Below are 13,091 nucleotides of genomic sequence, written 5' to 3' on the forward strand. Positions count from 1 at the left end.
ACCTGAACAGCATTCACACAAATCACAGAAGGGTGGAAGGGACCTCTGGAGATCATCTAGTCTAATCCCCCTGCCAGATCAGGTTCCCTACAGCAGCCCACACAGGATGCTGTTCAGGCAGGTTTTGGATGCCTCCAGAGATGAAAACTCCACCACCTCTCTGGGCACCCTGTTCTAGTGCTCTACCACTCTTGAAGTAAGGAAGTTCCTCCTCATGTTTAGATGGAATTTTCTATGTTCAAGTTTGTGTCCATTACCTCTTGTCCTGTCACTGGGCATCACTGAAAAAAAGACTGTCCCCATTCTCCTCACAGCTACTCTTTAAGTATTTATAAGAATTGGTAAGATCTTCACTCAGTCTTCTCTAGGCTAAAAAGCCCCAAGTTCCTCAGCCTTTCTTTGTAAGAGCGTTGTTTTAGTCCCCTAATCATCTTCATAGCCCTTTGCTGTACCCTGTTCTTGAATTGAGATGCCCAGAACTGGAGATGGTACTCCAGATGAGGCCTCACCAAGGCAGAGTAGAGGGGGAGGACAACCTCCGTTGACCTGCTTGCCACACTCTTCTTGATGCACCCCACAATGTCATTGGCCTTCTTGGCTACAAGGGCACATGCAAGGCACAAATGCAGAAAGGCAGTCTTTGAAAACTGGACTGTAATCCTGTCATCTCTGATTTCTTCTCTAAAACTTGGTGACAAAATCCCTTTATCTCAGAAAAGTGTTGGGAAGAGTACTTTGCTGATGTTGGTAAAAGGGTTTAAAGATCAGAACAGAAACATTATGCAATAGTTAACAGAAATATTAGTGCTGGGTAATACTTGGCCTATTTTATCTTGGGGAAGGAATGCAGGAATGAATCTACCCATATACAGACACACATAAAAAAAGAGAAGTAAGAACACAGATTTTGAACACTGGTCTCAAACTTCACAAAGGAGAATTTTTTTCCTCTGTGTACTACCAACGCTACAGTCCTGCATGTACCTGAAGTATCTAAAGCCTTGTATTTTATTCCTATAACAAGTCTGAACAACCTCAGGAATGTTCACCTAAAACTCTAATGAGATAAAAATCTAGTCATTAGACAACACAGGCATTTATATAAACATCTGTAATTAATTTTTCAGGTAGATCGGTGCTAGAGTTGCCCAGCCTTAGCAATAGGCCCAAAACACAAAGGCAACCATAACCTCTGGCAGAGACTTGAAAGAGTTAGTATGCAGGCTGCTGCTTCTGCGAGGAGCCTCTCCCTTGCTGGTTTGGGCAACTTGCCACAGGCAGGATGACAAAGCAGAAAGTGCTCTCTGCATCACATGCTTGATCTCCATAAAATTCCATCCATTAACGGCAATGACAATAACCCAATACAATAGTCCTGGTGAACTGCTGTTTTCCAAAAATCAATCAGAAGATAATTTTTTGCAGAATGAGGCTGCTAAGGTGAACCTGGACCATGGAACCACTCTGGATAATCTTCAGAGATGTAGTGGTAAGGACAACTGTCTCTGCCTGTGAGCATCAGTGTTCCCTCAGAAGTCTCTAGCAACTCACAGCCATTGCAGGAAGATCCGGTGAGGCTCATACCCTGCACTACCACAATCTTCGAGTTTAAGTCTCAATCTAGAAGATGGTGGCTGTTGTGTGCTACCTCCTCTACAACTCTCAAGCGCTCCTTGACGTAGGGTGAACTGATAAAACAAATTGCTACTGTCATGAGGAGGCAAGCCTACTCTCTCCCACCTCTCTCTCCTTGCTATCTGCATACTTGGCACCAGTTCTGGCAGCCAAGAGACCCTTACATGAGCTAAATCAGCTCACTAACCTAGAAGAAAACTAACCCATCAGCCTCACAAGCTTTGCCAGCTCAGGGAAGGATACTATGAGCACCACAGCCAATGCCAGGCAGAAGGCATACCCATACAGACGAACAGGGAGGAAAAGAAAGCAGTAACTTTTATATCACTGGTAGCAGTAAAACTGCCAGTTTTACACAGCAGCTTGTTAAACCCCCACTTTTTTAGCATCTAGCTGAAGCAGACTGCACTAAGTCTCACTGCCACTTCTTGAACAAAGAAAATTAAACACAGTGAAGTAACTATGGGATTTTTAGTCCCTATATTTCCTTACTGGGAGGGAACTTCCTCACAAACCAAATTCCTTCCCCGGTACTGAGGCCTCTGAACTTTTGACTGTTGGTTGTGTAATTTCTGGCAGTGGTGAAAAAAGGCATGATTGGTTGCAGAAGGCCTCGACCAGGAAGCAATATGACCAGCCTAACACAACAGCCTAGAGCACCTTTGCAAGCAGAACTGCTCCAGGATAAATATCACTTCTCTGCAAAGGCATCCACCCAGGGATTCAAAACGCTGCCAAGACAAGACATGGGGACCCATGGAAAACACCTGCCCTTCAACTGCTTGCTATGAGGGTCCATAGGTGGTGCTTCTGGGCAATGGTCTTCACTAGATTTTGTTTTATCACACAGGAGGGTATTATCAACAAGAACAGATTTCACATTTTTGATACAATGTAATTTTTAAATAGCTGTCTCTACTCCAATAGTTCAGAAGATGCCTCTAATTTTGTAAATGCCTATGAACAAGCATATAACTTGCTTTACAATGTTATTTTCAGGCATCTTTTAGGCGGAGAAACTTCCAGGTTTCCGTCTCTTAGATTTGCTCATTTTTGACCTTTCAACATAGGTCACTACTTCCTCCATTGAGTAAACTCAAACATTTGGAAGTGACAGTAACAAAGACCTTATATCATCCAGATTATGCAAAGGGGGGGGGGGGGGGGTGGAAATCAAGCCTTTAAATGCACCCCTCCAGCCTGGAACATAACACAGACCCACACTGAGAGGCTGCCTTGCAATCAGCTGAACTGACAAAACTACAAAGGAAGGGAAACCTGTGACAGAATGCAGGGAACCATGAGAATCTGTGATAACTGCCTTTCACACAGAATCACTGAGGCTGGAAAACACCTCTAGGATCATCAAGTCCAGCCTATAACCTAACACCATGACATCAGCTAACCCATGCCACCAAGTGCCACATCCTATCTTTTTTTAAAGACCTCCAGTGATTGCAACTCCACCACCTTCCTGGGCAGTCCATTCCAATGCCTATCACCCTTTCCGTGAGGAAGTGCTTCCTAATATCTAACCTAAGCCTCCCCTGGAGCAGAAACCTCCCCTTTGCCCCAGTAGGAATCACAACACGTCCACACTTCACCGAGGGCCAGGAATAGTGGGTGGAAATTAAAAAATAAGCAACTGTACTTTGGTGTAAGTTAGACCTATGATCCACCTCATATGCTTATTTTTCACTGAGCCAGACACCGTGTAGCCTTACAAGCTAATCAAGAAAGCAACAGAGTTGGCTATTGTAGAAGACACGTCAGGGCTTGCTTAGATAAGGGCTGCATGTGCCGCACTCTAGTAATCCTGGCCAAGAACCACTGGTACCTTGGACAGGATAAACAAGCACAGCCCCGTGGCTATTCCTTTCCTTCCAAGTGCTGATTCAGCACTCGCCTGCCCTATCAGAGGAAATATAAAGATAGCTTGGAGGTACATATGCCTCCTCACCTGAACTTGGCCAAAGTCAGAACCCGTAACAAGTCAGTAATATTAATACAGGCCAACCTAACACAATTTACACACAAAATTCAATGCTCCCTGACAAGTGCTATTAATCAAGAGTGAACCACTTAATGTTGCATGAATGCTACTTCTGAAGGCTGGTATATATGAGCCTTGAATCCTGCAGTCTATGCACAAGACAAAGATACATGTTATACCCAATTACAAGTACCTCTGCCTTCTCTCTGAAATTAGCAGCTTGCCCTTAACTATCCATGTGTAAAGCACCATGCACAATCACTGCACAGAAATAATACAACTAGAGTAAAATCTTTACTTTCCCTTGTAAGTGACGAATATTAATATAACAAAACCCAGATGGTGAAAAACCCTACTTCAGAGCCTTTTTTGCACCTACTTATATAAGCAGGAGCTTGCAACAGTTGTATGTAATCCATATGGTTCACAATTTTAGCCTGCAAAGCAACAGAGTTCCATGGCGAGTGCAACAAACAAAAATATTTCACCAATACCACAGAAACACACATTTTTCCCAGGGATAAAAGGCTGTTTTTCCCTAAAGAGTCTCAGTGTCTGCATATGCAAGCCGTGAGGGAGAAGTTAAGAAAGAATGAGCTATGCATCCAGTCCTTAAGACTACTTGCTCACTTATGTTTGGTGCAGTTCAAGTGAAAAACAAAGAATTTCTGAGCATTTGAATAGTTCCTTCAACTGCAGAGGACACAAACTTTAACAGATGAGACTGAACACTGAAATCACTTTCATTCTTTTCTCCCTGGATCACAGATCTGTTTCATTATCTGCTGTTTCCCACGTATGCGGTCTTCATATAGCACAAAGTAAGTACCACATGCGTAAGACCAGAAAATAGACTTGATGCTGCTCTGGTTCTGCCAGTGACTTGCTTGACATATTGCTGAAATGTCCAAAAAGTGTTTAAGTGTTTGAAATTATTGTGATAGGAAGCATTACATTAGAAAGTAGATGCACAGGTTTGTTTGGCTTTATGCTCTCTCCATATCTGACCAAGAAGCCCTTAAAGCCATTGGTGAGAGTTATTTCATTAGATACTATATTTTCCTTAGCAATCTTTGACTGCTGATACAAATGAAAACAGATCCAAACCAGCCCAAACTTCACTAAGAGACTGGTTGTATAATGTGGCTCACTGATTTTCTTTTCCATGCTCATTTCCCTAAGCCTACCAAATTCATGAACAAATGTGAACAGGGTGTTTCATACAAAGTTTGATTCTGACCCACTCTCCAATTCAAAACCCACTAAGCTTCAAGACTGACAAGTAACAGACTAAGTGCATTTTCCTAAGAAATCAGAAGTTTTCTGAACTATGTTATTGCCTATATTTTATTCAGCGTGTTGCTGCAAAGTTTTCATTGTATTCCTGTTAATCCGCTTTTCATAATCTAAGATCTTAAGACTGCTTGCATTTAAATAAAGCACAGCTTGAATGAATCAAGACACAATGTGGAATAATAAGTTTGTGTACCCTCCTTCAACTAAGTGCAAACAGAAACTGGGGGGCTCTAACTTTGGCACAGATTTCTGTAATAGAGTCCTGGACTGTAGTCCGTAGCACTACTCCAAAACACTGATCTCCTTCATGAAAACATGAATTCTTTTTTTAGCACAACTATTTGAGTATAAAAGGCATTTAAAACTATTCTTGCAAGTAGTAAAACATCTAGGTACAAATTTTCTTCTGGGAACTTTTCAACCTAAGTGTTACGTTTTCTAAGCCAACGAAGGAAAAAAACTTCATCGTTCTCAGCAACTCAAATCGTTAATACATGAAAAAGGCAGAAAATGACAGAATGGTTCACAGCACTGTTTTCTCAAAGGACGATAAAAATCTACTGGGAACTTTTAATCTGACCTCTACATAGTGGAGTAGGAATCACAAAACCAAGACAAGCCAAGTAAGAAATACTGACAGGGGAATGACAAAAGCCAGATCAAATGAAAGACAAGCTCTGAGGTGACATCTGTCTGGCAGCCTCATTCAAAGCTCCCTATACCAAATAGAAAAGCTCCCATCCGAATGAAAGCCTTAAGTAACAAAATTCATGCCTTTCAGCTCAATTTTCTAATGAACATCTGGGAACCAACTCAGCAAAAATCCTTCAACCAGCTTTTCACTCTAGACAGATCAGCACTCTGTTTTGAGGGTTGCAGTCCGCTACCTTTGCATCCAAGAAGAATGAGATGAGTTGCAAATATAAGGCAAGAAGCTTATCACTAATACACCTCCTTCTCAGCCTCTATATTACCACGCACTCAAGTTCGTAACTTGTCACATAATGGTAGTCTGCAAAAAGGGTTCTGAAACTGGCCTCAGTTCCTAGTTCCTAGGAAAAGTAGTAATTCCTACTTCTAAATATGCATGTAGCTACCAAGAAAGTCCAACTGTAATATAAAAAAGTATTTTACTTTAATGATTTCAGCAGGGACATCATTGTACTTCTTGGTTTGTTACGAGAAGTCATCCAAGATGTGTTTCTGACATAATTATTGAACATGAAATCAAACTCCAACAAGAGCAGGGCTTTCTCACCAATTTTCCTACTACTGCTCTCACCACTGAAGTCCTCATCCTTACCAGACAACTGGTACTTGCCTCAGAAAGTCTTCAGCCTTTACTCTTTTCTTATGTAATTGTTTACAGTAAACCATACAGGAATTAGTCAGGTTGCTCTAATTAGCCATAACAGAGAGATTTTCTGTGAGTATAACATCACATATTGACCTCAAATATTTCTACAGCATCAACAATACAAACTCTGTTGACTTAAACAGAAGAAGTTATATAAATTAAACAAAGATAAATTTCAAATTATCTGTTTTTCAATAAAAAGACAGGTAACACTTGCTTTTAGTACTTCCATCTTCCATTTTATTTCATTGTGAACTAAATTAACTAGGTTATAAGAAACAATATAAGGCTTCTCAGCATCTGGAATTGTAGTAAAAGCTGCAACATCTCATATAAAGATTTAAATGCACTAGTTATGGAAAATATCTTACAATACCAGCAATTTTAACACAGATTTTTGTAAATTCCCTTCAAAAGCTGCTGTTGGTTTTGGTTTTATCGATACTAGTGTAACACTTCGTCTAATACTTGTAGATGCATCATGCTCACAGTGCCAATCCACACTGGCCCACCCTTCATTTGGGACGACCTAAAAAAGCTGAGCTTCCTTGTTTTTTTCTTGGAATTCCTATGGCAAACACAAACTTGCAGCTCTTACAAAGTCTGATTAATACTCTCATGGTACTTTTTTTTTTCTGATCAGAAAATAAACAAGAGGAGGATGTATCACCAGCCACACTTGTTCCGGTGGGGCACCTGAGGCTCAGAGAGCTGAAGCAGTACTCAGCAAAGCTGGAACAGAATCTCCTGGTGCTGCTGCTGCTATTCATTAGTCCCTACTGCCGTTTGCTATACCTTTATTGTTTCTACCACAACTAAAGCCATTTATCCATTCATCCCCATATATCTCTGTAATCAGGATTTCATTTGAGTCATAGAGAACATGAAAAGAGGCAGAAAACAGCTCACATACAATTATTATTTTTTTGTCCAACAAGCCAGTATTAGAAGTGAACATGGTTAAAAGCAAACACGCTTTCTGCAGGCAATCTCCCAAAATGGGCCTGAAGTTTAAGGCAGGTACTGCACTGTGGAGAGTACTTGGGTACTTGGCTCAGAAGTCTGTATGGGTTTTTTTAACCCAAGCAGGGCATTTTAAAGAGAGGGTCTAGAGCGATCAAGTTTCTTATCTTTGAAAAACAAAAGGACTTGGGTGGAATAATTTAATCCTGCTTGTGGCAGCCCAGCAAACAATGACATAGCATTTGTACAAGATGAGCAAAGCAGGATAATCTAACAGAGGTCAATAGCCTCAAAGAACCACAGAATCGTTTTGGTTGGAAAACACCTCTAAGAACATAAAATCCAACCTCCAACCTGTCTCGACACCTAAGTGATACCATAAGCCAATGCGATGCCTACAGCTTCTGACAAAGGTCTATCTGGACACTGTTGTGAAAGATGGGTGGAAAGTAGTAAATACACTACACTTTCATGAGCTAGAATTACAGAGATGTATTTACTCTACGTCAGGCTGCACAAACAGTGGAGGAGATAAGGAAGTTAAAAGCTTCCTTCACCCATACCTGGGATGCAACACCAAGACACATGCAAAAATTATCAAGTCAAACACCACTTTCTTCTCCAAGCAGCTTACTCAACAAGTAAACCAGGCAAGTTTACTAGAAGATAAAATATGGTATCTCATTTGTGAAATACTTAATTTCATTTCATTACATAATGCCAGTTCATTAGCAGGTTCTTAAGAAATGTTGACTACATCACACTAAACTACTGTTATTTGCTATGAGAATGGAAGTATTGGCATGCTTTACTTCCTTCCTTCCTTTGCATTTGTGTCTCTTATGCAAATAAGGGTCCTAGGTCAGATAACACTGTAACAGACAAAAATTACAGGGGACATAGGGTTCCACAGGGTTTACCATAAACAAGTCCAACTACATAAACGACAGTACAAGGAATGAAATGTACATACAGGAAAGGCAATATGCTAAGGAAAGCAACAGCTGTGAGATTTTGGGGAGAAAAATAGAAGGTAAAATCAAAGTGAACATGAAGAAAGAGATGGCACCAGATACAGCTTAGGAAATTAGTTACTGGACGGCTCTGTCAGGAAGACCTACAACACAACACCACATTCAGAAAAGGAAGATACTGAAAGGTGTGAACAAGAAAAATATGAACACTGGAAATTAATTTCACAGGAAATACATGAGTCATGATGCTACAGATTAGAAAACAGTTGCATTACAACAGGCAGGTATTAAAAAGCAGGTATCAAAAACAGGAGGCATCAAAGATAAAACTTTCTCAGGAGACAGCAGCGGTAAAATTCACTCACTTTAAACCAGTGGGAAAAGAAAAGCTGCCAATTCAGCAAACTGAACAAGCCAGAGTGCATTAATTTTACCTGGTGTTTTGGGTGTTTCCTACAATCATGATTAAAACAACAGTGAGGCACCCTACCAAAGGATGTCCAAGATGGGCTTAATGGAGCAATAACCTTTAGACAGGAAAGAGAGATTAAGTTTTGATTTCAAGGAAGTCTTGAAAATAGAGAAATCTTAACAATGGTCTGGAAATAAAAGGGATCAGTACCATGCACTGTGAGGGCCAAGCACTGTTCCTGCTCATAGCAGAAATCAAGCAGATTCATAACTGTTAACAACAGTAAATAAGGGCCACCATGACAGCATCTCCCACTCTACTCTTTTCCACAAAGAGTACTATGACACATCTGTTATTGTTACACCTGAGCAGTTAACATGTAAATTATATGGTCAAAACATATGCAGGAAATACTGCAAATATAAAAATATTTGTGGCCCCACTACTCACACTCACCACATGCAAATGTTAATGCAATTTAATCACTATCAGTGTTTGTACTGCAGCACAGAAATAGGGCCACCAAAGTGGATCCTCTGTTATTCTACCTCACAGTTGTGCCAAATTGAGAGGCTGTCATATTAGGACTAAAATGAGGGGCAATGATTTTAACAGCACTTGGTGAATTCACTTTGTAGAATCCAATACATATTTCATCTAAAGTGTACTATAACTTTCCAGGCCAACTAGCAAGCATATGCCATATCCCAAGTGCCCATTCCTGAAAGTCACTGAACAACTTCAACTTAAATGAAATTCAAACTCAATTGAAAACACAGCCACCCATAACATTGCAACTAGCATGAGGAGCTGGAAAAAAAAATAGTACTTGAGGTGATACCACATTAGAGCCCCACAGAAAAAAAATATGTTCTATATGGCAAAAGCAGCAACCCTGGCAATCTTAATTCTGAGATGTTTAAGTTTAGCTTCTTACTATACAGATCTGATTTTTCTCATTAATCCTCTCTGTAGCAAAATGCATGTTTATAGTGCAGAGATAAACTGACCAAAAAAATCAGGAAAGGCATCATCTTCTCAGTTATTTCTAATTTTCATACCTTTACACCCACAAAATGCCATAAATACTGCATACACAAAACTCAATTGTTAAAGAATGCTATTTGAAGATTGTAGGATAACCTTTAATAAAGCAGAAGCTAAGAACAAGAGAATGTCCTTAAAAGGTATGTTACTGTACCTTTAAAAGGTATGTTATGGAAAATACATATATTTAAGTACTTTAGCCTTTTTACTTTTTCCTGTGATAGCTATTATCTTCCTTGCCAGCTCACTGCCAGCTTGCTACTGTTTTTTTTAAAAACATCCTTAGATCTTAATTTATTTAATCTTAATTTATTTATTATTCCCATAAACAAAACAATGGAAGGGTGGGAACAAATCCAGAGAGTAATGAAGAAATTCTTGCAGCTAGGAATGTCCCTACTTCTTCTTCTTCCTACTACACACATAAGATTAAATATGCCTTGTCCCAGAGATGTATGTAGATACATAAAAAACCCAACCTACTCTCTGGTATGATCAACTATAGAAAGGAGTTAAATTGAGATTGTTCATGTTTCAGAGTCAGCTAAAGAAGAAGTAATTTGCTTATTTGACTTATGCTTCAGCTTTAGAAAACAGCCAAGTAATTTGCCTTAATTTCTGTAATTATTCAGTGTTAATCTTCTATTTAACCTCTCAATAGCACCCACACCTCCTCTCATTTCTTGCTTTTGATGGATATTAAAAACTTTTAACTTGTTCCTTCAGGAAATGAACCTTAGGTTTCAGATAATAATCCAGAAACAAGGCTGCCTAGATGATGAAACATAAACCTTGATGTCACAGTTTAAACCAACTTTCCTGGAGAATTACTTTAAGATGTTGCCAGAGTTGTACAATGGGCAGCAGGGAGTAGCAATGTCTTTAATTGAAAAACCAAAGGTATGGCAGAGCATATAAATTGAAGCTCAAACAGCACGTTATGTCATTTAGCCTAAATGAGTCAGCTTCACAAGGCTGAAAGCTCATTGAAATGTAGGCTTCATTTCTGAGTTTGTGTCAACAGATCACATTGTCATCCACAGGAGCTAGGTTTGGGCATAATTCCATAGCAGCTTATGCTGCCCCAGACTCTGCGGTACCACATCTGCCCAGCATTCAGTATCTGATTTAAAGCTAAATCAGGTATTTCTTAACGAGAATGTGATAGCAGCAGCATTAGGTAAGGGAAATGTTAGGGTTTAACCTTTACTGGTCTACAGGTGCTACACTGCCCTGAAAGTACAGGGACAACTGGATTCTGCTGACAGTTGGAGGATTTTTCCAGTCCCTCCTGCTAGGGTCAAAGACTATCTAGTGCTTCTAATGCCAGGCTTTTGATCCAAAACTGGTATATTTTATGTTGGTATAACATTAAGCAATATGGAGCCATAACAATAAGGCTATTTCATGACTTTTAACTGTTATAAACCTCATCCTTGCCAGCTCCTGCTGTGCTCCGACCTTTATACACAGTCTTACTGCACAGACATCTTACTTTGTTTGTCAAGTCTCTGACAATTTCCACTCTGCATAGTAAGACATGAAATGCTATATATTACCCTGAAACTACCAAGGTACTTTAGCATCAATGTGCTCAAGTTACTGAATACGTAAAAATATTTTTAAAAGCAGACATGTTTTCCAAGGATTTGGTAGAGGTCAAAACACTCCTTCAGTAATAGATGCTCAGTGAAAGACAAGAATGTTTTCATATATGCAAAACTGCTGTACAGCACTAGATGTAAGCATAGGCTAATTTCCTGGCATTACCTCAAGCTATTTCTGTTTTTTATCCCCCAAGTTTTACAGACACAGGGAGAGCACGGTTAATACTATATCCAAGGAGCATCAGAGACTTAAATTCTAACTCCAAAGAGGTATAAAGAGGACAGCTGACACACGAGTTTCCCCATTGCTATTGCAGTGACATGCCTCAGTCCTGGTAGACAGAAATTACCTCCATGAACCAGAGGGCAGTTCAACTCCCATCTAATTCCAAATCTTTTCCCTGCCTTACCGGATGCCCTCCAGGCAGCAAGTTGTGCCCTGAGGGCCAGCCCCCAGCGCTGCTGCCTGCACACCCACAGGGCCAGGGTCCCCCGACTCACACGACGCAGCATCTTCCCTTGCCCCTGTAGGTGAGATGACGCATACAGTCCTGCCCTGCTCCGCACCATCTACGATGGTCTCAAATAAAGCAAAGCAGGAGAAAAAAAAGAAGCCTCAGAAAGTTGTGTTTGGGACCGTGTAACTGAAACACGCAGCTGGATCTGTAGTAGCAACATTAATGTTGTTTCGCAGCGCGGCACTCCCGCACTCAGATCCACCTGAAGGCGCCCAGGGAAGGGGGCAGGCAAGGGAGGAGGCCCGGCGCGGCTGCGCCCAGCTCCGACCTCCCCAGTATTTTTTACCAGGAAACCGAAGTAATTTTTTAAGCTCGCCCTCCCGCATCGCCGCACTGGGAGCCCGCCGCCCCGAAGTGCAACCACGCAGGTGTCTGCCCATCGGCAGCCCTCCGCTGCCTACCTGCCGGCTGCCTCCGCTCGGGGCCGCCGCCGGGCGCTTGCCGTACCGCTTTGCTCTTCCGCAGGGAGCTACCCATGGCACTGACCAGCGCGCAGTGCCAGTACCAGTACCAGTGCCAGTGTCAGTGCCGCTCAGCCATTCACCCACCCCGGCCCCGGCGGCGCCCCCTCGTGGCTTCGACCGCCCCTTCTTCCGCCCCGAGTCCGGCCCCGTCGCCATGGCGAGAGACGCGCACGCCAAGACACGGCGTTGGCGCGACCCCTTGCGGCTCTCGGCGCTGGATCAGGGGCGGCCGTCGGCGCCAGGTCGGGCTGGCTGACGTGCTGGGGCGGCGGCGCCCACGGGGAGCGGGCGAGTTTCACGCTAGAGTACTTTCTCCGTTTTTCTTCCGTGAGCATCGGCCAGAGCGCAGCCCGAAGGGTGCAGCGGGGTTGACACTGGGGGGCGGGGCTGACACTGCCGGCGGAGCCTGCCTCGAGCCATCTGCGATGCTGATTAGAATTAGAAAAGCATTCAGGAGGTGTTTCAGAAATATTTTGTTCTCACAATTAATGGATCATTCTAAGAAATCTATACAGACAAAGAAGACACTCGTAACTGAAAGATAAGTGCCTGGGGCAGAAGGTCTGCTGAAGTTTATCATGCTGCTCCCTTCTGGCCTCTCGACATTATTTGCCATCATAATCTCACAGTGCTGCTCAGGTCATGGCCTCACTGTGATGGCAACAGGAGTGCCTCCCAAGAAGAATTTCTGGCATAAACCGAGAAGACAGGGTGTGATGAAAGCTTATAAACCACTAACAAACCTGCACACAAATGTCTGGTGTTACTGCCAGCTCCAGTCTGAGCCTTCTTCATGTGGAAGTGTGTGACTTGTTAGACCAAGCA

Source organism: Indicator indicator, chromosome 14 (assembly GCF_027791375.1).
Source record: "Indicator indicator isolate 239-I01 chromosome 14, UM_Iind_1.1, whole genome shotgun sequence".
NCBI classification, from domain to species: domain Eukaryota; kingdom Metazoa; phylum Chordata; class Aves; order Piciformes; family Indicatoridae; genus Indicator; species Indicator indicator.